Source organism: Schistocerca gregaria, chromosome 5 (genome assembly GCF_023897955.1).
Source record: "Schistocerca gregaria isolate iqSchGreg1 chromosome 5, iqSchGreg1.2, whole genome shotgun sequence".
Lineage (NCBI taxonomy): Eukaryota > Metazoa > Arthropoda > Insecta > Orthoptera > Acrididae > Schistocerca > Schistocerca gregaria.
In genome coordinates this window covers 497,583,335-497,606,162 of record NC_064924.1, presented here as the reverse complement: position 1 = coordinate 497,606,162, position 22,828 = coordinate 497,583,335, and positions in this window count along the sequence as shown.

The following is a 22,828-nucleotide window of genomic DNA, read 5'->3' as shown; positions in this document are numbered from 1 at the left end:
AGTCGTCTGTCTTCTGTTTTTGTTGTGAACGGCCAGTGTCGGTTGGCCAGTCAGTGTGCTCCCTGCCGCCGTTGGATAAGCAGCTGCAGCAGCAAGTCGTATAACCCTAGCTTACTTATTTGTTAGATAGTTTAATTAATTTCTTTGCGTGTTTTTGGGTACTTGCATTGTTTAATTCATATATTTCGGGCGTATTATAGTATTTGAGGGTTGTAGCATCGCGCCGTAGTACCTGAATAGTGCAAATTCGCGTAGTCGTCTGTCTTCTGTTTTTGTTGTGAACGGCCAGTGTCGGTTGGCCAGTCAGTGTGCTCCCTGCCGCCGTTGGATAAGCAGCTGCAGCAGCAAGTCGTATAACCCTAGCTTACTTATTTGTTAGATAGTTTAATTAATTTCTTTGCGTGTTTTGGGGTACTTGCATTGTTTAATTCATATATTTCGGGCGTATTATAGTATTTGACAGTTGTAGCATCGCGCTTTAGTGTTTACTTCGTAGATTCTTATTTAAATTGCGTGTGAGTTTCGTATAGGAGGTGCAATTTCGAGTTTTAGTTACTGTAATCGTAAATTCAGCAGATTGTAGCGCAGTCGTAAGGCATTTGTACAGGTTAGTTGATACATTCTTTGCGTGTTCTGCTTGCGTTATCTAGGCACTGACTCGTGTTTCGGTAACTGTTGTTAAACATCGATTAGAATGGACAGGGACTGCGATTGCTGTGTTCGGATGAGGGCTGACTTGGCATCCCTTCGCTCACAGCTGCAATCGGTGCTGACTTCGGTCGTGCAGCTTGAGGCTGTTGCCAATGGGCACCACTGTGGGGAGCCGGACTCGGGTATCACGGGGATGTCAACCTCGTCCCGTCTGTCCCCAGATCGGTCCGCCACTGTGGTTGCCCCGGTTGCTGCCCGCAGTGGGGCTGAGCCCTCGCCTGTGGTTGATTGGGAGGTCGTTCCAAGGCGTGGCAGGCAGCGAAAGGCGTCCCCGGAGGCTGATCAGAAAGCCTCCCCGGTGCGTCTGACAAACCGGTTTCAGGCACTGTCTCTGGCTGAGCCAGATGCAGCCGCCTGCCCTGTTTCAGAGGATCATTCTCAGCCTTCAAGGTCCGGGCAAGCGCAGAGGGTGGGCTTACTGGTAGTTGGGAGCTCCAATGTTAGGCGCGTAATGGGGCCCCTTAGGGATACGGCGGCTAAGGAGGGGAAGAAATCCAGTGTGCACTCCGTGTGCATTCCGGGAGGAGTCATTCCTGATGTGGAAAGGGTCCTTCCGGATGCCATGAAGAGCACAGGGTGCAACCAGCTGCAGGTGGTGGCACATGTCGGCACTAATGACGTGTGTCGCTTTGGATCTGAGGAAATTCTCTCTGGATTATAGCGGCTATCTGATTTGGTGAAGGCTGCCGGTCTTGCTTACGAGATGAAGGCAGAGCTCACCATCTGCAGCATCGTTGACAGAACCGACTGCGGACCTTTGGTGCAGAGCCGGGTGGAGGGTCTGAATCAGAGGCTCAGACGGTTTTGCGACCGTATTGGCTGCAGATTCCTAGACTTGCGCCATAGGGTGGTGGGGTTTCGGGCTCCGCTGAATAGGTCAGGAGTTCACTACACTCAGCTGGCGGCTACACGGGTAGCGGAGGCTGTGTGGCGTGGACTGGGCGGTTTTTTTAGGTTAGAAGGCCTCGGGAAAGTGCGGGATGGGCTGCAATGTCAAAGGGTGCTTGGCAATTACAGGACGTGCTTGGATCAAGGAACAGTCGGAATTTTCTACATCTATCTACATCTACATGACTACTCTGCAATTCACATTTAAGTGCTTGGCAGAGGGTTCATCGAACCACAATCATACTATCTCTCTACTATTCCACTCCCGAACAGCGAGCGGGAAAAACGAACACCTAAACCTTTCTGTTCGAGCTCTGATTTCTCTTATTTTATTTTGATGATCATTCCTACCTATGTAGGTTGGGCTCAACAAAATATTTTCGCATTCGGAAGAGAAAGTTGGTGACTGAAATTTCGTAAAAAGGTCTCGCCGCGACGAAAAACGTCTATGCTGTAATGACTTCCATCCCAACTCGTATATCATATCTGCCACACTCTCTCCCCTATAACGCGATAATACAAAACGAGCTGCCCTTCTTTGCACCCTCTCGATGTCCTCCGTCAATCCCACCTGGTAAGGATCCCACACCGCGCAGCAATATTCTAACAGAGGACGAACGAGTGTAGTGTAAGCTGTCTCTTTAGTGGACTTGTTGCATCTTCTAAGTGTCCTGCCAATGAAACGCAACCTTTGGCTCGCCTTCCCGACAATATTATCTATGTGGTCCTTCCAACTGAAGTTGTTTGTAATTTTAACACCCAGGTACTTAGTTGAATTGACAGCCTTGAGAATTGTACTATTTATCGAGTAATCGAATTCCAACGGATTTCTTTTGGAACTCATGTGGATCATCTCACACTTTTCGTTATTTAGCGTCAACTGCCACCTGACACACCATACAGCAATCTTTTCTAAATCGCTTTGCAGCTGATACTGGTCTTCGGATGACCTTACTAGACGGTAAATTACAGCATCATCTGCGAACAATCTAAGAGAACTGCTCAGATTGTCACCCAGGTCGTTTATATAGATCAGGAACAGTAGAGGTCCCAGGACGCTTCCCTGGGGAACACCTGATATCACTTCAGTTTTACTCGATGATTTGCCGTCTATTACTACGAACTGCGAACTTCCTGACAGGAAATCACGAATCCAGTCGCACAACTGAGACGATACCCCATAGCTCCGCAGCTTGATTAGAAGTCGCTTGTGAGAAACGGTGTCAAAAGCTTTCCGGAAATCTAGAAATACGGAATCAACTTGACATCCCCTGTCGATAGCGGCCATTACTTCGTGCGAATAAAGAGCTAGCTGCGTTGCACAAGATCGATGTTTTCTGAAGCCATGCTGATTACGTGTCAATAGATCGTTCCCTTCGAGGTGATTCATAATGTTTGAATACAGTATATGCTCCAAAACCCTACTGCAAACCGACGTCAATGATATAGGTCTGTAGTTAAATGGATTACTCCTACTACCCTTCTTGAACACTGGTGCGACCTGCGCAATTTTCCAATCTGTAGGTACAGATCTATCGGTGAGCGAGCGGTTGTATATGAGTGCTAAGTAGGGAGCTATAGTATCAGCGTAATCTGAAAGGAACCTAATCGGTATACAATCTGGACCTGAAGACTTGCCCGTATCAAGCGATTTGAGTTGCTTCGCAACCCCTAAGGTATCTACTTCTAAGAAGCTCATGCTAGCAGATGTTCGTGTTTCAAATTCTGGAATATTCCATTCGTCTTCCCTGGTGAAGGAATTTCGGAAAACTGCGTTCAATAACTCCGCTTTAGCGGCACAGTCGTCGATAACAGTACCATCGGCACTGCGCAGCGAAGGTATTGACTGCGTCTTGCCGCTTGTGTACTTTACATACGACCAGAATTTCTTCGGATTTTCTACCAAATTTCGAGACAATGTTTCGTTGTGGAACCTATTAAAGGCATCTCGCATCGAAGTACGTGCCAAATTTCGCGCGTCTGTAAATTTTAGCCCATCTTCAGGATTTCGCGTTCTTCTGAACTTCGCATGATTTTTCCGTTGCCTCTGCAACAGCGTTCGGACCTTTTTTGTGTACCACGGGGGATCCGTTCCATCTCTTACCAATTTATGAGGTATGAATATCTCAATTGCTGTTGCTACTATATCTTTGAATTTGAGCCACGTCTCGTCTACATTCGCATAGTCAGTTCGGAAGGAATGGAAATTGTCTTTTAGGAAGTCTTCTAGTGGCACTTTATCCGCTTTTTTAAATAAAATTATTTTGCGTTTGTTTCTGATGGATTTGGAAGAAATAGTATTGAGCCTAGCTACAATGACCTTGTGATCACTAATCCCTGTATCAGTCATGATGCTCTCTATCAGCTCTGGATTGTTTGTGGCCAAGAGGTCAAGTGTGTTTTCGCAACCATTTACAATTCGCGTGGGTTCGTGGACTAACTGCTCGAAATAATTTTCGGAGAAAGCATTTAGGACAATCTCGGAAGATATTTTCTGCCTGCCACCGGTTTTGAACAAGTATTTTTGCCAACATACCGAGGGTAGGTTGAAGTCCCCACCAACTATAACCGTATGAGTGGGGTATTTATTTGTTACGAGACTCAAACTTTCTCTGAACTGTTCCGCAACTGTATCATCGGAGTCTGGGGGTCGGTAGAAGGAGCCAATTATTAACTTAATTCGGCTGTTAAGTATAACCTCCACCCACACCAATTCGCACAGAGTATCTACTTCGACTTCACTACAAGATAAACCACTACTGACAGACACCAACACTCCACCACCAATTCTGCCTAATCTATCTTTCCTGAACACCGTCTGAGACTTCGTAAAAATTTCTGCAGAACTTATTTCAGGCTTTAGCCAGCTTTCTGTACCTACAACGATATCCGCTTCTGTGCTTTCTATTAGCGCTTGAAGCTCAGGGACTTTTCCAGCGCAACTACAACAGTTTACAACTATAATTCCGACTGTTCCTTGATCCAAGCACGTCCTGTAATTGCCAAGCACCCTTTGACATTGCAGCCCATCCCGCACTTTCCAGAGGCCTTCTAACCTAAAAAAAAGCCCAGTCCACGCCATACAGCCTCCGCTACCCGTGTAGCCGCCAGCTGAGTGTAGTGAACTCCTGACCTATTCAGCGGAACCCGAAACCCCACCACCCTATGGCGCAAGTCAAGGAATCTGCAGCCAATACGGTCGCAAAACCGTCTGAGCCTCTGATTCAGACCCTCCACCCGGCTCTGCACCAAAGGTCCGCAGTCGGTTCTGTCAACGATGCTGCAGAAGGTGAGCTCTGCCTTCATCTCATAAGCAAGACCGGCAGCCTTCACCAAATCAGATAGCCGCTGGAATCCAGAGAGAATTTCCTCAGATCCAAAGCGACACACGTCATTAGTGCCGACATGTGCCACCACCTGCAGCTGGCTGCACCCTGTGCTCTTCATGGCATCCGGAAGGACCCTTTCCACATCAGGAATGACTCCTCCCGGAATGCACACGGATTGCACACTGGATTTCTTCCCCTCCTTAGCCGCCATATCCCTAAAGGGCCCCATTACGCGCCTAACATTGGAGCTCCCAACTACCAGTAAGCCCAACCTCTGCGATTGCCCGGACCTTGAAGGCTGAGAATGATCCTCTGAAACAGGGCAGGCAGCTGCATCTGGCTCAGCCAGAGACAGTGCCTGAAACCGGTTTGTCAGACGCACCGGGGAGGCTTTCTGGTCAGCTTCCGGGGACGCCTTTCGCTGCCTGCCACGCCTTGGAACGACCTCCCAATCAACCACAGGCGAGGGCTCAGCTCCACTGCGGGCAGCAACCGGGGCAACCACAGCGGCAGACCGATCTGGGGACAGACGGGATGAGGTTGACATCCCCGTGATACCCGAGTCCGGCTCCCCACAGTGGTGCCCATTGGCAACAGCCTCAAGCTGCGCGACCGAAGTCAGCGCCGATTGCAGCTGTGAGCGAAGGGATGCCAAGTCAGCCCTCATCCGAACACAGCAATCGCAGTCCCTGTCCATTCTAATCGATGTTTAACAACAGTTACTGAAACACGAGTCGGTGCCTAGATAACGCAAGCGGAACACGCAAAGAATGTATCAACTAACCTGTACAAATGCCTTACGACTGCGCTACAATCTGCTGAATTTACGATTACAGTAACTAAAACTCGAAATTGCACCTCCTATACGAAACTCACACGCAATTTAAATAAGAATCTACGAAGTAAACACTAAAGCGCGATGCTACAACTGTCAAATACTATAATACGCCCGAAATATATGAATTAAACAATGCAAGTACCCAAAAACACGCAAAGAAATTAATTAAACTATGTAACAAATAAGTAAGCTAGGGTTATACGACTTGCTGCTGCAGCTGCTTATCCAACGGCGGCAGGGAGCACAATGACTGTGACCAACCGACACTGGCTGTTCAAAACAAAAACAGAAGACAGACGACTACGCGAATTTGCACTATTCAGGTACTAAGGCGCGATGCTACAACCCTCAAATACTATAATACGCCCGAAATATACGAATTAAACAATGCAAGTACCCAAAAACACGCAAAGAAATTAAACTATCTAACAAATAAGAAGCTAGGGTTATACGACTTGCTGCTGCAGCTGCTTATCCAACGGCGGCAGGGAGCACACTGACTGGCCAACCGACTCTGGCCGTTCACAACAAAAACAGAAGACAGACGACTACGCGAATTTGCACTATTCAGGTACTAAGGCGCGATGCTACAGCCCTCAAATACTATAATACGCCCCAAATATACGAATTAAACAATGCAAGTACCCAAAAACACGCAAAGAAATTAAACTATGTAACAAATAAGAAGCTAGGGTTATACGACTTGCTGCTGCAGCTGCTTATCCAACGGCGGCAGGGAGCACACTGACTGGCCAACCGACTCTGGCCGTTCACAACAAAAACAGAAGACAGACGACTACGCGAATTTGCACTATTCAGGTACTAAGGCGCGATGCTACAACCCTCAAATACTATAATACGGCCGAAATATACGAATTAAACAATGCAAGTACCCAAAAACACGCAAAGAAATTAAACTATGTAACAAATAAGAAGCTAGGGTTATACGACTTGCTGCTGCAGCTGCTTATCCAACGGCGGCAGGGAGCACACTTTAGTTGTAAATTGTTGTAGTTGCGCTGGAAAAGTCCCTGAGCTTCAAGCGCTAATAGAAAGCACAGAAGCTGATATCGTTATAGGTACAGAAAGCTGGCTAAAGCCTGAAATAAGTTCTGCAGAAATTTTTACGAAGTCTCAGACGGTGTTCAGGAAAGATAGATTAGGCAGAATTGGTGGTGGAGTGTTTGTGTCTGTCAGTAGTGGTTTATCTTGTAGTGAAGTCGAAGTAGATACTCCGTGCGAATTGGTGTGGATGGAGGTTATACTTAACAGCCGAATTAAGTTAATAATTGGCTCCTTCTACCGACCCCCAGACTCCGATGATACAGTTGCGGAACAGTTCAGAGAAAGTTTGAGTCTCGTAACAAATAAATACCCCACTCATACGGTTATAGTTGGTGGGGACTTCAACCTACGCTCGGTATGTTGGCAAAAATACTTGTTCAAAACCGGTGGCAGGCAGAAAATATCTTCCGAGATTGTCCTAAATGCTTTCTCCGAAAATTATTTCGAGCAGTTAGTCCACGAACCCACGCGAATTGTAAATGGTTGCGAAAACACACTTGACCTCTTGGCCACAAACAATCCAGAGCTGATAGAGAGCATCATGACTGATACAGGGATTAGTGATCACAAGGTCATTGTAGCTAGGCTCAATACTATTTCTTCCAAATCCATCAGAAACAAACGCAAAATAATTTTATTTAAAAAAGCGGATAAAGTGCCACTAGAAGACTTCCTAAAAGACAATTTCCATTCCTTCCGAACTGACTATGCGAATGTAGACGAGACGTGGCTCAAATTCAAAGATATAGTAGCAACAGCAATTGAGATATTCATACCTCATAAATTGGTAAGAGATGGAACGGATCCCCCGTGGTACACAAAAAAGGTCCGAACGCTGTTGCAGAGGCAACGGAAAAATCATGCGAAGTTCAGAAGAACGCGAAATCCTGAAGATGGGCTAAAATTTACAGACGCGCGAAATTTGGCACGTACTTCGATGCGAGATGCCTTTAATAGGTTCCACAACGAAACATTGTCTCGAAATTTGGTAGAAAATCCGAAGAAATTCTGGTCGTATGTAAAGTACACAAGCGGCAAGACGCAGTCAATACCTTCGCTGCGCAGTGCCGATGGTACTGTTATCGACGACTGTGCCGCTAAAGCGGAGTTATTGAACGCAGTTTTCCGAAATTCCTTCACCAGGGAAGACGAATGGAATATTCCAGAATTTGAAACACGAACATCTGCTAGCATGAGCTTCTTAGAAGTAGATACCTTAGGGGTTGCGAAGCAACTCAAATCGCTTGATACGGGCAAGTCTTCAGGTCCAGATTGTATACCGATTAGGTTCCTTTCAGATTACGCTGATACTATAGCTCCCTACTTAGCACTCATATACAACCGCTCGCTCAGCAATAGATCTGTACCTACAGATTGGAAAATTGCGCAGGTCGCACCAGTGTTCAAGAAGGGTAGTAGGAGTAATCCATTTAACTACAGACCTATATCATTGACGTCGGTTTGCAGTAGGGTTTTGGAGCATATACTGTATTCAAACATTATGAATCACCTCGAAGGGAACGATCTATTGACACGTAATCAGCATGGCTTCAGAAAACATCGCTCTTGTGCAACGCAGCTAGCTCTATATTCGCACGAAGTAATGGCCGCTATCGACAGGGGATGTCAAGTTGATTCCGTATTTCTAGATTTCCGGAAAGCTTTTGACACCGTTCCTCACAAGAGACTTCTAATCAAGCTGCGGAGCTATGGGGTATCGTCTCAGTTGTGCGACTGGATTCGTGATTTCCTGTCAGGAAGGTCGCAGTTCGTAGTAATAGACGGCAAATCATCGAGTAAAACTGAAGTGATATCAGGTGTTCCCCAGGGAAGCGTCCTGGGACCTCTACTGTTCCTGATCTATATAAATGACCTGGGTGACAATCTGAGCAGGTCTCTTAGACTGTTCGCAGATGATGCTGTAATTTACCGTCTAGTAAGGTCATCCGAAGACCAGTATCAGCTGCAAAGCGATTTAGAAAAGATTGCTGTATGGTGTGTCAGGTGGCAGTTGACGCTAAATAACGAAAAGTGTGAGATGATCCACATGAGTTCCAAAAGAAATCCGTTGGAATTCGATTACTCGATAAATAGTACAATTCTCAAGGCTGTCAATTCAACTAAGTACCTGGGTGTTAAAATTACAAACAACTTCAGTTGGAAGGACCACATAGATAATATTGTCGGGAAGGCGAGCCAAAGGTTGCGTTTCATTGGCAGGACACTTAGAAGATGCAACAAGTCCACTAAAGAGACAGCTTACACTACACTCGTTCGTCCTCTGTTAGAATATTGCTGCGCGGTGTGGGATCCTTACCAGGTGGGATTGACGGAGGACATCGAGAGGGTGCAAAGAAGGGCAGCTCGTTTTGTATTATCGCGTTATAGGGGAGAGAGTGTGGCAGATATGATACACGAGTTGGGATGGAAGTCATTACAGCATAGACGTTTTTCGTCGCGGCGAGACCTTTTTACGAAATTTCAGTCACCAACTTTCTCTTCCGAATGCGAAAACATTTTGTTGAGCCCAACCTACATAGGTAGGAATGATCATCAAAATAAAATAAGAGAAATCAGAGCTCGAACAGAAAGGTTTAGGTGTTCGTTTTTCCCGCTCGCTGTTCGGGAGTGGAATAGTAGAGAGATAGTATGATTGTGGTTCGATGAACCCTCTGCCAAGCACTTAAATGTGAATTGCAGAATAGTCATGTAGATGTAGATGACACCCAATACCCTGACCACGTTCGAAGTCCGTGAGTTCCAAGGAGCACCCCATTCTGCTCTCTCACGATGTCTAATGACTATTGAGGTCACTGATATGGAGTACCTGACAGTAGGTGGCAGCACAATTCATCTAATATGAAAAACGTATGTTTTGGTGTGTCCCTATACTTCTGATCACATGGTGTAGTTACCTTTAATCATGTAAGAAGCTGTTTTGTCAAGAAGTGCTCTCTCACATTATTTCTCTCTTTTTATGGAAATTATTTCAGGCAATTAGTGGAGAATAGGAAACTCTTTTACCTTGACATTCACGGTAATCGAAACAGGTAGCTCGATATTTTGGAAAGAGCACATTAGGCGTCATGGTTAGTCCGAATAGTTGGAATTTTACATTAAGCTCAGACAATTTAGATAAACATTCGGCCTCCCATAGTAGTGGGCCAAGTGGGCATGCCTCTACATCGCCTACATCATCAATGGCAAGCATGCATTCAGGGGAAAATCTATCGTTCTTTTGACTGACAGTTCCTTGACCTGTTGGTAAGTGGTTTAAGACTCCCTGGGGATAATCTGTATTTAACCTATTGTATGATTAAGTGTTTCTCCATGTCAACCCCCCCCCCCCTCACACACACACACACACACACACACACACACACACACCTAGTAAACATGGCAATACTTCTGGCTGGAAATTAATTAAATAATTAATTAAACTGATAAAAATAATGTTCGATAATAGACCAATTCTACCTCTTTCGGCATGGACGACTTGAATATTCTTGACCCTACCACTGTGTCAATTTGACGGAGTAATTAATTAAACTGGTCCTTACAGCTCGCTTCTGGAAATATTGATTTATTGGCGGAAATCGATTGCAATGTACAGAATATTGTTTAAACAAGTCAGACAAAGTGTGGAATATTGTTTATTACCAAGGTACAAGGCGATGTGTGGAATATGGTTTACTTAAAGACTTTGTCAGGAATTCTATTGTATGGTATATTTAAACAACTGCGGCGCTTTTCATTCCAGTCGCGTAAGGAAACACGAAATTACACCGTCACAGATCTCTTAAACAGATCTGAAAAGCTTTCTTATTACATCTCGCCACCCACGCAGCCTGTTCGGATTCGTAGTGAGCCGGGGTACTAGGATGCGACATTGGGCTTAGCGCACTCCTGTCGGCTGTCCCACGTCTCCGTGAAGTACTGCCCTAATCCCGGGAACAAAAGCACGCAATCTGTTGGTGTCCGCCGCCATTGCTCATCTCCTATTTTCGCATGGGTGAACCAACCGTCAGTTACCAGCACATGTTGCTATCTTCCGAACCAAATTTCTGACTGAGAATCAATCTATAAATACTGCTGAAGCCAATAAATAATTAATTTCCTGTCACATCATCACGGCTACGGGATATAAGCAGACGTGGTAGCTACTTCACACACTCAAATTGACGATGTCACAAAACTAGTAGCAGGCTGGCTCATTTTAAATACACTTTAAAAGAGATCGGAAGTAAATGTCATCTACAAAGGAGGAGGGAGAGAAAGAGAGAGAGAGAGAGAGAGAGAGAGAGAGAGAGAGAGAGAGTGAGTGAGAGAAAAGAGGGAGAACTGTAGTTTGCTTTGCAGCTTACAAAGCAACTAGAATGGGATATTTAAACCATTACACCTTTTCATTCTGCCATGGACTCTAAACTACTCCAGCCTTCCTGGCAACTTTCTTTGTGGTACACTTCCCTTTGCACACGAACTGCTGTAGGAGTTATTAATTGTGGTATCAGGCGATGTGTGTACTATTGTCACACACTGAAGGTATCACAAAATTCCGCAAACGCTACATCAGAAGATGTGCCACAGGAAATAAATATTGATTTGATTGTGAATATAGGCGTTTAAACAATTTGCTTCAGGCACACACACACACACACACACACAAACACACACACACACACACACACACACACACACACACGCACGCACAGTTTAAAACTACTGTAAATAAAAAGATAAACACAGCACAGCAGTTCGTGCGTACAAACAAGAGTTTTACATTTTGACACGAAATTCCACTAAATAAACCAAACCTATTATTATCATGCATCGTGACTGGAACCGATGATGTATAAAATGATAGTTGAGACTTCAGATTTCGACGTGAGTTTATACCGGCATGGTTTCGGAATTTCCTACTACTACAGATCTGCTATGTGTATTTTTTAAAGCACTATGAAATTCCTAGATTGATTCTCTCCACCACGTTTGGAAGGACTAAGGACCTAATGCGTGATAGGATAGAGACAACAGCAAGATATAGTCCACTGCCATGTACTGAGAAGCACTAAACATGTCACACATAAACCAGGATCCAGACTGTAGTAGTAATTGTTATGGCAAGATGTCACAGATCGCTAGAACACTTGCACATCCCATGTACTCATGTCCTGAGGTCCACAGGCAGCACGATAATACTCTCATACACCACCAGTGCCAACACTAGGATGTTGGTGAAAACTACCGCCATGGCCGGAGCCGTGGACGTGTGTATATGTGCACCGTTTCCAGCCACAGAGGGCGTCCAGGGATCGTTGGAGTTGTGGGAATTCCGGTGTTATTAACACATGAAGTGCCAATACTTGGCAGTGATCGATATTGAATCGCTCAAATTTCCAAGGAGAATACGTGCATCACATGCAATCACGGAGACAGCTCAGCGCATACCAAGCATTAGTACGCTATTCAGCTATCCAGAGAGCGGCGCCACTTGGACCTGCGCCAGCAGTAGTGCCTAAGAAGATACTATCCAGCTGGCTGTAACTTTTCTTTGTATCACCAATCACGATGGTCTTAAGCCAAGTATGCCCATTCGTTACATCCACAAGCTACCTACACCACAGGTCCCACACACCACACAATGTACTCCTAGGAAATCCACCACATATTCGCCACTGTAACTACAATTAAATATTACGATTGCTCCCCCAATATGGTTAAATTTGACAATGAGCAAAATACCGGAAGTGACTTCTCCTGACGGTTGTGGCTTTGGAAATATAAATCTCTATACCTTTCGTATGTCTGGGCATAATTCTGCATGTGAAATCCTTCATCCCCACTTACGGCTATCGGTGCTTCGAAATCGCGGTCTCCCCAGTAAAATTCATACCTCCCATATGACATTCATAGTCATTTCCTTTGCACATGTCGGAACAATAATGACAGTAACTTCACATACCAACAAAAAATTTATACTCATGTCAATCACAGCGATTCTGTCACAAATCCCCTACTAAGTATATTACTTCGTCAATAATTGATTGCTGGTGATACAAAACAATACTGAGTGAATATCCTTGATGGATGGACATGCCTAATTTGTTTCTCCTTTTCGAGCGGTACCAGTGTCTCTTAGGTAGAGACGTAATCGTATCATAGGCAACGAGAAGTTAAAAACACGATCGCAACAACCATGTTACTGTCAATTGCATAAAAAGTTGTCTTGACTCTGTGGGCACACAGAAGTAATTCTAGGGACATCCACGTTAAATGTGTGCTTTATAAATCAAGATATGGTATTGCTTCCGAATGAAGTGGTCTTCTACACAAATACCGTGACACTGAATGTAGACAGTGATTGCTGGGTGTGTATTAACAGATGAAACGTGTGGGTGCATGTCGTCAGTAGTGTAAGCTCGTAATTAAATCACCCTGATCACCAAATTTAGAAAGAGATTCGGCTAAGGAAAGTGGTACTAACCCGATACTGGCGACACCCTCTTGCCGCTACTAGATATTTCCCACGCTAACGAACAGTATTTGGAGCGCCTTCTACGTCAGTACTATTTAGACAGTGTAACAGAAGTTCGACAGTATATGAAACGGGTGCAGGCGATTGAGGACGATGGTTGATTGTGAATGATCGCATACAGTAGATGGTGTCCAGTGTGAGGAATCACTTAAATCTGGAACTCTATATCTAAGTCATGATAAATGTACAAAATCCAAAGACCAAAACACTGGATTTCAATATTTATAATGTCACACTCTGCGGTAGAAATTCGGTCTATGATTTGGAATCAAGTCTATCCATTCAACCACATACCTATGGAGAAGTGTTTACATGATTACAGCCACTGTTGAATCATATTCGTAGCGCTCTCGAGATGAGCCACCGCTTTTGAACCCATCTGTTGAGGACCAGATACGGCAAAACTGCAGCGTGGTTTTTCGTCAGCCCCTCTGCATCTTGTAACTTCCTCAGTCTCTGCCCCGCCCTCTGTGCGATTTGTCCCTGTGATCGGTCCATTTTAAGTCGGGACTGGGTGAGGTCGGAAATGCTACATCGAAGACTTCCTGTATTCCATGGAGAAACAGCTGCTCTAAGTTAATTCCACAGGACCGTGTTTAGATCACTTGGTGGAAATAAGAACAATTTTTCATTGCTCTGCCAACCGTGCAAAAGTGGACGACTGGCATCAATCGAAGCTTTCTCCTGCAACAAAGGGTAGCAGAGAAGACAGTGCGAGCAGTTACAGCGCTTTTTCTCGTTGTTAAACTTAGGAAAACTCCATACCAGGCACAAACTGAAAGAAGGACGAGGATTTTGTTACTGCTTTGCGACACGGCTCCAAAACTACACACAGGTACTGCAGTCTAAAAGAGATCTGCATCACTCAGGGTGCACTAATGCCTGTCACTAAGACTTTGTCCCTAACTTCGTTATTTTGCACCATTCAGTAGAGAAAAACTACGAACTATAAAAGCTCCACTAACGCCACCCCGATATATCCACAAAAATACCGTCTGTGTGCTGCCACTGAGCATACGAGGCGATCCTACTAGATATACAGGTACTGAACCAATGGAACAGTTGGCCAGTGCCGAAGTCGCTTCCACAGACAAGTGTAATGTTTTGTCGCCTGTACTGTAGGAGGTCCATATCCGACAGTTTATCAATCGCAACAGATGGTCCCTGTGTTGTTCTCTCATACAGAGTATGATATATCGTTTTTTCTTCTGTAACACATCCGATCAGTGTATGATTACTGCAGCATACATCGCCATATATTTTGTTTTTTCCAACACAACTTTGAGGTCTGTGAAAGGCGCTAAACCAACTATTGGCTCTCACAGAAAGCTGGACATCGCATGATGTAAACTAGCTGCTCATCTTCCGTAGTCACAGGGTAGGAGATGTGTGGGTGATCCGTGTCGAAGAGACCAAGAGCATTGATTCCTTAAAGTGTAGTCACGTATGTGATCAATGTTCTGTGCAGTCCATCGACAGAAGGTGCTGCTCCCACCAAGACTCTCTACATCTCAAACAAGCGGCATCAGCCAATCATTATGTGGTAACCAGCATTGTAACAGAGAGCAGATGGCTTCGAAAAGAGACTGTCAGTGTGGGGCAATGTACTGTATAAGTATTACAGTTGATATTGTGAGCAATTTTAGCAATTCCACCGAATTTTTCATAAGTTCATCGTCGACCAATGACGCGACATCTTGCTTCCCAATTCGTGTATCATCGCTAAACCTGCCCTTCACTACTTTGCGTGTACCATACAGCAGATTCTGAATCTAGCTAGGTGACTGTGCAATATGTTCATTCATGATTAATTCTCGAACATATACACCAAAATATACTTGGCAGCACCCAATATCGACGCAGCTAGGTTACATAAATATTTCTATCACTTTGATCATAGTGTGTAATTTACTATTACGACGGTCCACCTTTCCCTATGAGGATGGGAGACACAGAACCATCTTGCATGATGGGGTTAAAGTTGGAGATTGAAAACTTTTCTCTCATTTTCTTTGATCAACCCTCATCTTATCTCATTTGTCAGTTCTCGAGTACAATGACGTGGATCTTAGAAGGCTAAGGCGTTTAAAAGGTCTTCATTAAACTCCGAATGTCTTTCTGAATTAGGACAGTGACTAATCTCAAAGTATCCTCCGTAAACTGAGAAAACCATCTTCTTGCCGAGCTCTGTCCAGTGACAATATCCCCATACACGGCTCCAATGTTTCTGCCTGCCTCAGCTGCTGTCACTCCTCTAGTGAACTCAAACGGAAGAATATGTTGGAAATGTTCCGATCTCCGCTTAGCACTCCATTTTCTTTGCCTACTGTCTCCAAACGAGAAAATGACAATATGTAAATTCGAATAGAAACAGTGAACTACAAATAAAAAACGACAATCGATAAATAAACCCAGAGCGGCCGGAATACTAACATCCAAAATAAAACTTATATAGGAACTAAACTTAAGTTTGTGATGAACGAGTTCATTAATTTTAAATCATTTATATAATTAACAACCTGAACATGCTCGATGTATGTCTCTGTGCCAGGCAAAATTTTATTGTTTCAAATACATACTTCAATTCGATATGAATAGAAAGGAAGGGCACAGAGTGTGTTACTACGAACACTTCAGTAATAGGGTTGTTCTCGTCAGAATCAACGGGAGACGAACACCGAAAATGATGGTTCAGTTATACATGCCGACGTCACAAGTTGAAGATGAAGATGGTTCTGGTTCTGCGCACTACGGACTTAACATCTATGGTCATCACTCCCCTAGAACCTAGAACTACGTAAACCTAACTAACCTAAGGACATCACACAACACCCAGTCATCATGAGGCAGAGAAAATCCTGAAGGTGAAGAGGCAGAGAAAGTATACGATAATACTAGACGATTAATGAAGTAAGTAAATGGGGATGAAAATCTAATACTGGGAAGCTGGAAAGCTGTTGCAGGGTAATGAATAGAAGAAAGGGTTTTATGAGATTATGAGCTTGGTACTAGGAACGAGCGAGGAGGTAGGCTAATTAAGTTCTGTAAAGAGTTTCAGCTAGTAACACCGAATATTCTGTTCAAGAATCACAAGTGGAGGAGGCATTCTTGGGAAACGGGATAATTTCAGTTAGATTACATCATGGTGAGAAACACATTCCGAAATCAGATTGTAAGCAAGTATAGACCCAGACAAAAATTTCCTAGTGATAGAGAGTACAACGAAGTTTAAGAGTTAGTCAGGAAAAATAAATGCGCAACGAAGTGGATACAGAAGTACTAAGCAACGAAGACACACCCTTGAAGTTCTCGAAGGCTATAGGCACTGCAACAATGAATATCTCAGTAGGTAGCACATTTCAAAGAGAAGTGGACATATCTGAAATGGGCGATCACTGAAGCTGGAGAGAGAAAACATAGGTAACTGCGAAGAAACCATTGACAACAAAAGAAATACTTCAGCTGATAGACGAAAGAAGGAAGTACAAAACTGTTAATGCAAATTAAGAAATGCAGAAATACAAGTAACTGAGGAACGAAGTAAATAGGAGAGAGGTAAAATTAAGAGTGCAATTCCACTGTTAAATATGGAGGAGAGACCGGATACGTGGAAAGAGTACACTGGAGGCCTCTATGAGGGGGAAGAATTGTCTGATCTGATAGAAGAAGGAAGAGGAGTCGACTCAGAAGAGATGTGGGATAGAGTATGAGCACTTATCTTTCGAAGACTTAAGATAAAATAAGGCAGATGGGACAGATAGAATTCCTCAAAATTTCGAAAATCGTTCGGGGAAAAGGCAACACAACGACTATTCATGTTGGTGTGTAAAATATATGGCTCTGGTAAGGTCCCGTCTGAATGTTGGAGAAATATCGTCCAGATTGCAAGAGCTGACAAGCGCAGGAAATATCGCAAAATCAGCTTGACAGCTCATATATGTAAGGATCTGACAAGAATAGAACACTGAATTATGTAAAAGAAAATTGAGGACGTGTTAGATGACGATCAGTTTGGGTTTGTGGAAGGTAATAACACCAGTGGTCGAATTAAAAAAAGGAGTAAGACAGGGATTTAGTCTTTCGCCCTGTTGTTCTCTCTATACATCGAAGGAGTAATGGTGGAAATATAAGAAGGTATAAAGAGTGGAATTAAAATTGAATGTGAATGGATATAAATGATACGATTCGTTGATAACATAGTTATTCCCAGTGAAAATGAAGAAGAGTTATATGCTAAGCTGAATGGAATGAACAGTCGAGTGAGTACAAAATATGGACTGAAAGTAAATCGAGAAATACAGAATAAGCAAAGGGGTTCTGAAACCGAGTCCGAAAAATAACCGCTGGTTAAAAAGCAGGCTAGTACTGGCAAAGAGAGCACTCCTGGCCAAGATAAATCTCCTAGTATCAAACGTAGGTCTACATCTACATCCATACTCCGCAAGCCACCTGACGGTGTGTGGCGGAGGGTACCCTGAGTACCTCTATCGGTTCTCCCTTCTATTCCAGTCTCGTATTGTACGTGGAAAGAAGGTTTGTCGGTATGCTTCTGTGTGGGCTCTAATCTCTCTGATTTTATCCTCATGGTCTCTTCGCGAGATATACGTAGGAGGGAGCAATATACTGCTTGACTCTTCGGTGAAGGTATGTTCTCGAAACTTTAACAAAAGCCCGTACCGAGCTACTGAGCGTCTCTCCTGCAGAGTCTTCCACTGGAGTTTATCTATCATCTCCGTAACGCTTTCGCAATTACTAAATGATCTTGTAACGAAGCGCGCTGCTCTCCGTTGGATCTTCTCTATCTCTTCTATCAACCCTACCTGGTGCGGATCCCACACTGCTGAGCAGTATTCAAGCATTGGGCGAACAAGCGTACTGTAACCTACTTCCTTTGTTGTCGGATTGCATTTCCTTAGGATTCTTCCAATGAATCTCAGTCTGGCATCTGCTTTACCGACGATCAACTTTATATGATCATTCCATTTTAAATCACTCCTAATGCGTACTCCCAGATAACTTATGGAATTAACTGCTTCCAGTTGCCGACCTGCTATTTTGTAGCTAAATGATAAGAGACCTATCTTTCTATGTATTCGCATCACATTACACTTGTCTACATTGAGATTCAATTGCCATTCCGTGCACTATGCGTCAATTCGCTGCAGATCCTCCTGCATTTCAGTACAATTTTCCATTGTTGCAACCTCTCGATACACCACAGCATCATCTGTAAAAAGCCTCAGTGAACTTCCGATGTCATCCACCAGGTCATTTGTGTATATTGTGAATAGCAACGGTCCTATGACACTCCCCTGCTGCACACCTGAAATCACTCTTACTTCGGAAGACTTCTCTCCATTGAGAATGACATGCTGCGTTCTGTTATCTAGGAACTCCTCAATCCAATCATACAATTGATCTGATAGTCCGTGTGCTCTTACTTTGTTCATTAAACGACTGTGGGGAACTGTGTCAAACGCCTTGCGGAAGTCAAGAAACACGGCATCTACCTGTGAACCCGTGTCTAAGGCCCTCTGAGTCTCGTGGACGAATAGCGCGAGCTGGGATTCACACGACCGTCTTTTCGAAAACCATGCTGATTCCTACAGAGTAGATTTCTAGTCTCCAGAAAAGACATTATACTCGAACATAATACGTGTTCCAAAATTCTACAACTGATCGACGTTAGAGATATAGGTCTATAGTTCTGCACATCTGTTCGACGTCCCTTCTTGAAAACGGGGATGACCTGTGCCCTTTTCCAATCCTTTGGAACGCTACGCTCCTCTAGAGACTTACGGTACACCGCGGCAAGAAGGGGGGCAAGTTCCTCCGCGTACTCTGTGTAAAATCGAACTGGTATCCCATCAGGTCCAGCAGCCATTCCTCTTTTGAGCGATTTTAATTGTTTCTCTATCCCTCTGTCGTCTATTTCGATATCTACCATTTTGGCATCTGCGCGACAATCTAGAGAAGGAACTACAGTGCAGTCTTCCTTTGTGAAACAGCTTTGGAAAAAGACATTTAGTATTTCGGCCTTTAGTCTGTCACCCTCTGTTTCAGTACCATTTTGGTCACAGAGTGTCTGGACATTTTGTTTTTATCCACCTACCACTTTGACATAAGACCAAAATTTCTTAGGATTTTTTGCGAAGTCAGTACATAGAACTTTACTTAATTTGGGGAAAAATTTCGGAGCATTCTCGTTTAGAGCATATTGTTTGGTAGTGAAACATCGACTGTGTGAAAACTGCAACTGAAGAGACTCGAAGCATTTGTGATGTAATGCTACAGAAGATTGTTGAAAGTTGGTCGACTGATAAGATAAGAAATGAAAAATTCCCCCGTAGAATCGGCGAGGAAGGAAATATATTGAAAACTCTGATAAGAAGAAGGGACGGGAAGACATCGTGGAATAACCTCAACGATGTTAGATCGAACTGTAGAGGAAGTCAGAGATCGGAATACATCCAAAAGATAAATGAGGAATTAAGTTGCAATTGGTACTGTGAGATGACTAAAGAAGTGTTCAGTTCAATAATACTGTTGTCGACCATTTTCAACGAGAATCAAGCCTGATTTCCTGCCCGCGGAAGGCTTGGAACATGCCAGTCTGCCGTTGACCCTTGCGCGTCGAATCTATGTATTCTGTATGTGTGTGTTAGTGAAGCGTGCGAACGGGTCCCGCGTCTCACACGTGAAAACTTCATCATCCTGCAACTGACTGGGAGCGGATGGCACGCAGCTTTCACTCCAAAAGAAACACAGCGTGCGCCAGTGGTTCAGTTTCCTGGGCTGTGGCAACACATCCTAGCACAGTGCTAATTTTACTGTGGCGACAATGTTCTCTAATTCAGTTAATCATTTCTTCGTCACACATTCACTAACACAGTAACGATTTCTTTAGAAATTGTTCATTAATCTACTACGTATTTACGGTCCATGTTTTTGTGTCGCCCACACAAGGATTTCAAGTGTTTATAGTAAAATATAGTTAGGGGTCATACTTACAAAACAATCGCGAAAATTACTTTGTAGGGGTAATGTCAATATATTAAAACAGAAATAGGCCTACTGTCATTAGCTGGCCGTTGCGGCCGAGCTGTTCTAGGCGCTTCAGTGTGGAACCGTTACGGTCGCAGGTTATTATCCTGTCTCGGGCATGGATTGGTGTCCCTTCGGTTAGTTAGGTTTAAGTAGTTCTAGGTTCTAGAGGACTGATGAACTCAGATGTTTAGTCCCATAATGCTTAGAGCCATTTAAGCCTACTCTCATGAAATATCTTTCCCTTTCAATACTCTGGCCTGGCTCTAGACACTCCTGTTCTGGCAAAAATCACATTTTGTACGCCACACCATTCGGTATTGATGGAACCAAAATTCAGCCTTAGCACTAAGTGTTAAACCAAATACGTATATGGAACTCAGAAAATCAGATTCAGAGTACAAAAACTTTACGCTCAAAGCTGAGTAGAAAACGTAAGTAATACTAGCCAGAAGCTTGAAAACCTTTACTCATTGAGAGCCGGCTTGCAGTTCTAAGCATAATACCTACATGGTTTTCAATAGCACTAATACCGAGTCAACTTCTTACCGTCACATTATAATAACAAGACATTTTAATATTGAATATTAATATTTACAAAAGACTGACCATCAAAACACTTCCTTCTTGTGCAAATAACAAGCTATGTTCTATTTATAAGCTATCTGGTTAATGATTTAGTGCTGCAGATCAAAAATAGACTATTCACATTGAGAAGAGTCAGCTCATACAATGTACAGTGTTGATCAAAAGTATCCGAACAATCTGAATTGCATTTCGCCTGATTCGTATGCAACACGCACAACTCAGCTGTCTAGCAGGTCCTCTAATCACTCCTCGGCACAGTCTTTTGACTATTGAAATGGTTCCAATAAGGCAACACTAGGAAAAACCACGATGTATCGCAATAACTCAAAACGTGAAGACCGAGCGAGGTGGCGCAGTGGTTAGCACACTGGACTCGCAGTCGGGAGGACGACGGTTCAATCCCGCGTCCAGCCATCCTGATTTAGGTTTTCCGTGATTTCCCTAAATCGCACCAGGCAAATGCGGGGATGGTTCCTTTGAAAGGACACGGCCGACTTCCTTCCCTAATCCGATGAGACCGATGACCTCGCTGTTTGGTCTCTTCCCCCAAACAAGCCCACTCAAGACGTGGAGTAATACGACGATACTACAAATATCAGGCAACATATTATCACATATAAGACTGCCCTTAAGCTTGTAAGGTCAAATAACTACAATAAATGACATACCGGTTCCTGAAATGTTACCACTCTCATTATTACGTCAGATAGGTAGTAAATAGGTAGTAAATTAGTCGTAATCATGATTTCCTCTTCAAAGTAATTTACTGTACTTGTTAGTTAACATACTTAACACGAAATGACAATAAAAATTAAAGTTATTTACGATCAGCTAGTTGAGAATATGTAGAAACTCCAAATGACACCGTCTCGTTCAGCATATGGATTCAAACCCAAGTCACGCAGACTAAGCAAAGATTTCGTGACTGACAGAAACTAACAGTCATTTTTGACTAGGCATACAGAGAGTGATATTCCTCGATTTTAGACAGTATCAGTTAGCAAATATCAGCTTTAAATTACATAATGTAAACATTTTTAACGGACGCGAATTCCTACCCAGCTTCTACTGCCCCTGTTAACGAACTAGAAGAGATGTTAAATATTGCTTCTTCACAAGTAACTTACTTGAAACGCCGTGAGGTAAAGCTTTGTGTTGGACAGGGAGTCGAACCCAGAACCTAGCCGGATTTTTATTGTAACGCAATAAACTGTGACATATCGGATTTTCACGGCAGTAGCTGAAATGACGAGATGAAGCATTAATTTTTTCCTTCCCAGACTTCAACCTGGCACCTATCGATGTTATATTCTAGAGAAAACGAGCGTTAAATATGGGTTGGAATAACACCGTTGAACTTACATTGATCTAGGAAATAGTTCTGTGTCTCACTGAGGGTCAAAAACGTCAGATATCGTTAGTGTTGAGATCGAATGAAAATACATTAAAAATCAGGATTATTATCCACCAGCAGATAGGTGTTCTCATGCTAAAGCTTGGTAGTGCATAATGAAAACATTAGTGCCCGGCCAGGATTCGAACCCATTCACGTGCAATATGTGGAGATGTTGAGGACTCTGCAACTTTGAACAAACAACAAATTGTAGTGGAGCTGTATTGTCTCGAAGAGATCAAATTCCGCGTTAAGGGCGGCCTGAGTTGCATTTCCAGTTCAGAACCAAATTTAGCGACATACAGAAGCTCTAATAAAATATGAAATACGTGTCCTGTGACTCTACATTCCGTTTGTTATGTCACTATAAATAAATAACAACGATATGAAAAGTTACTGGTGATACAGATTCTTCATGTCGCCGCTCCTGTCTTTAT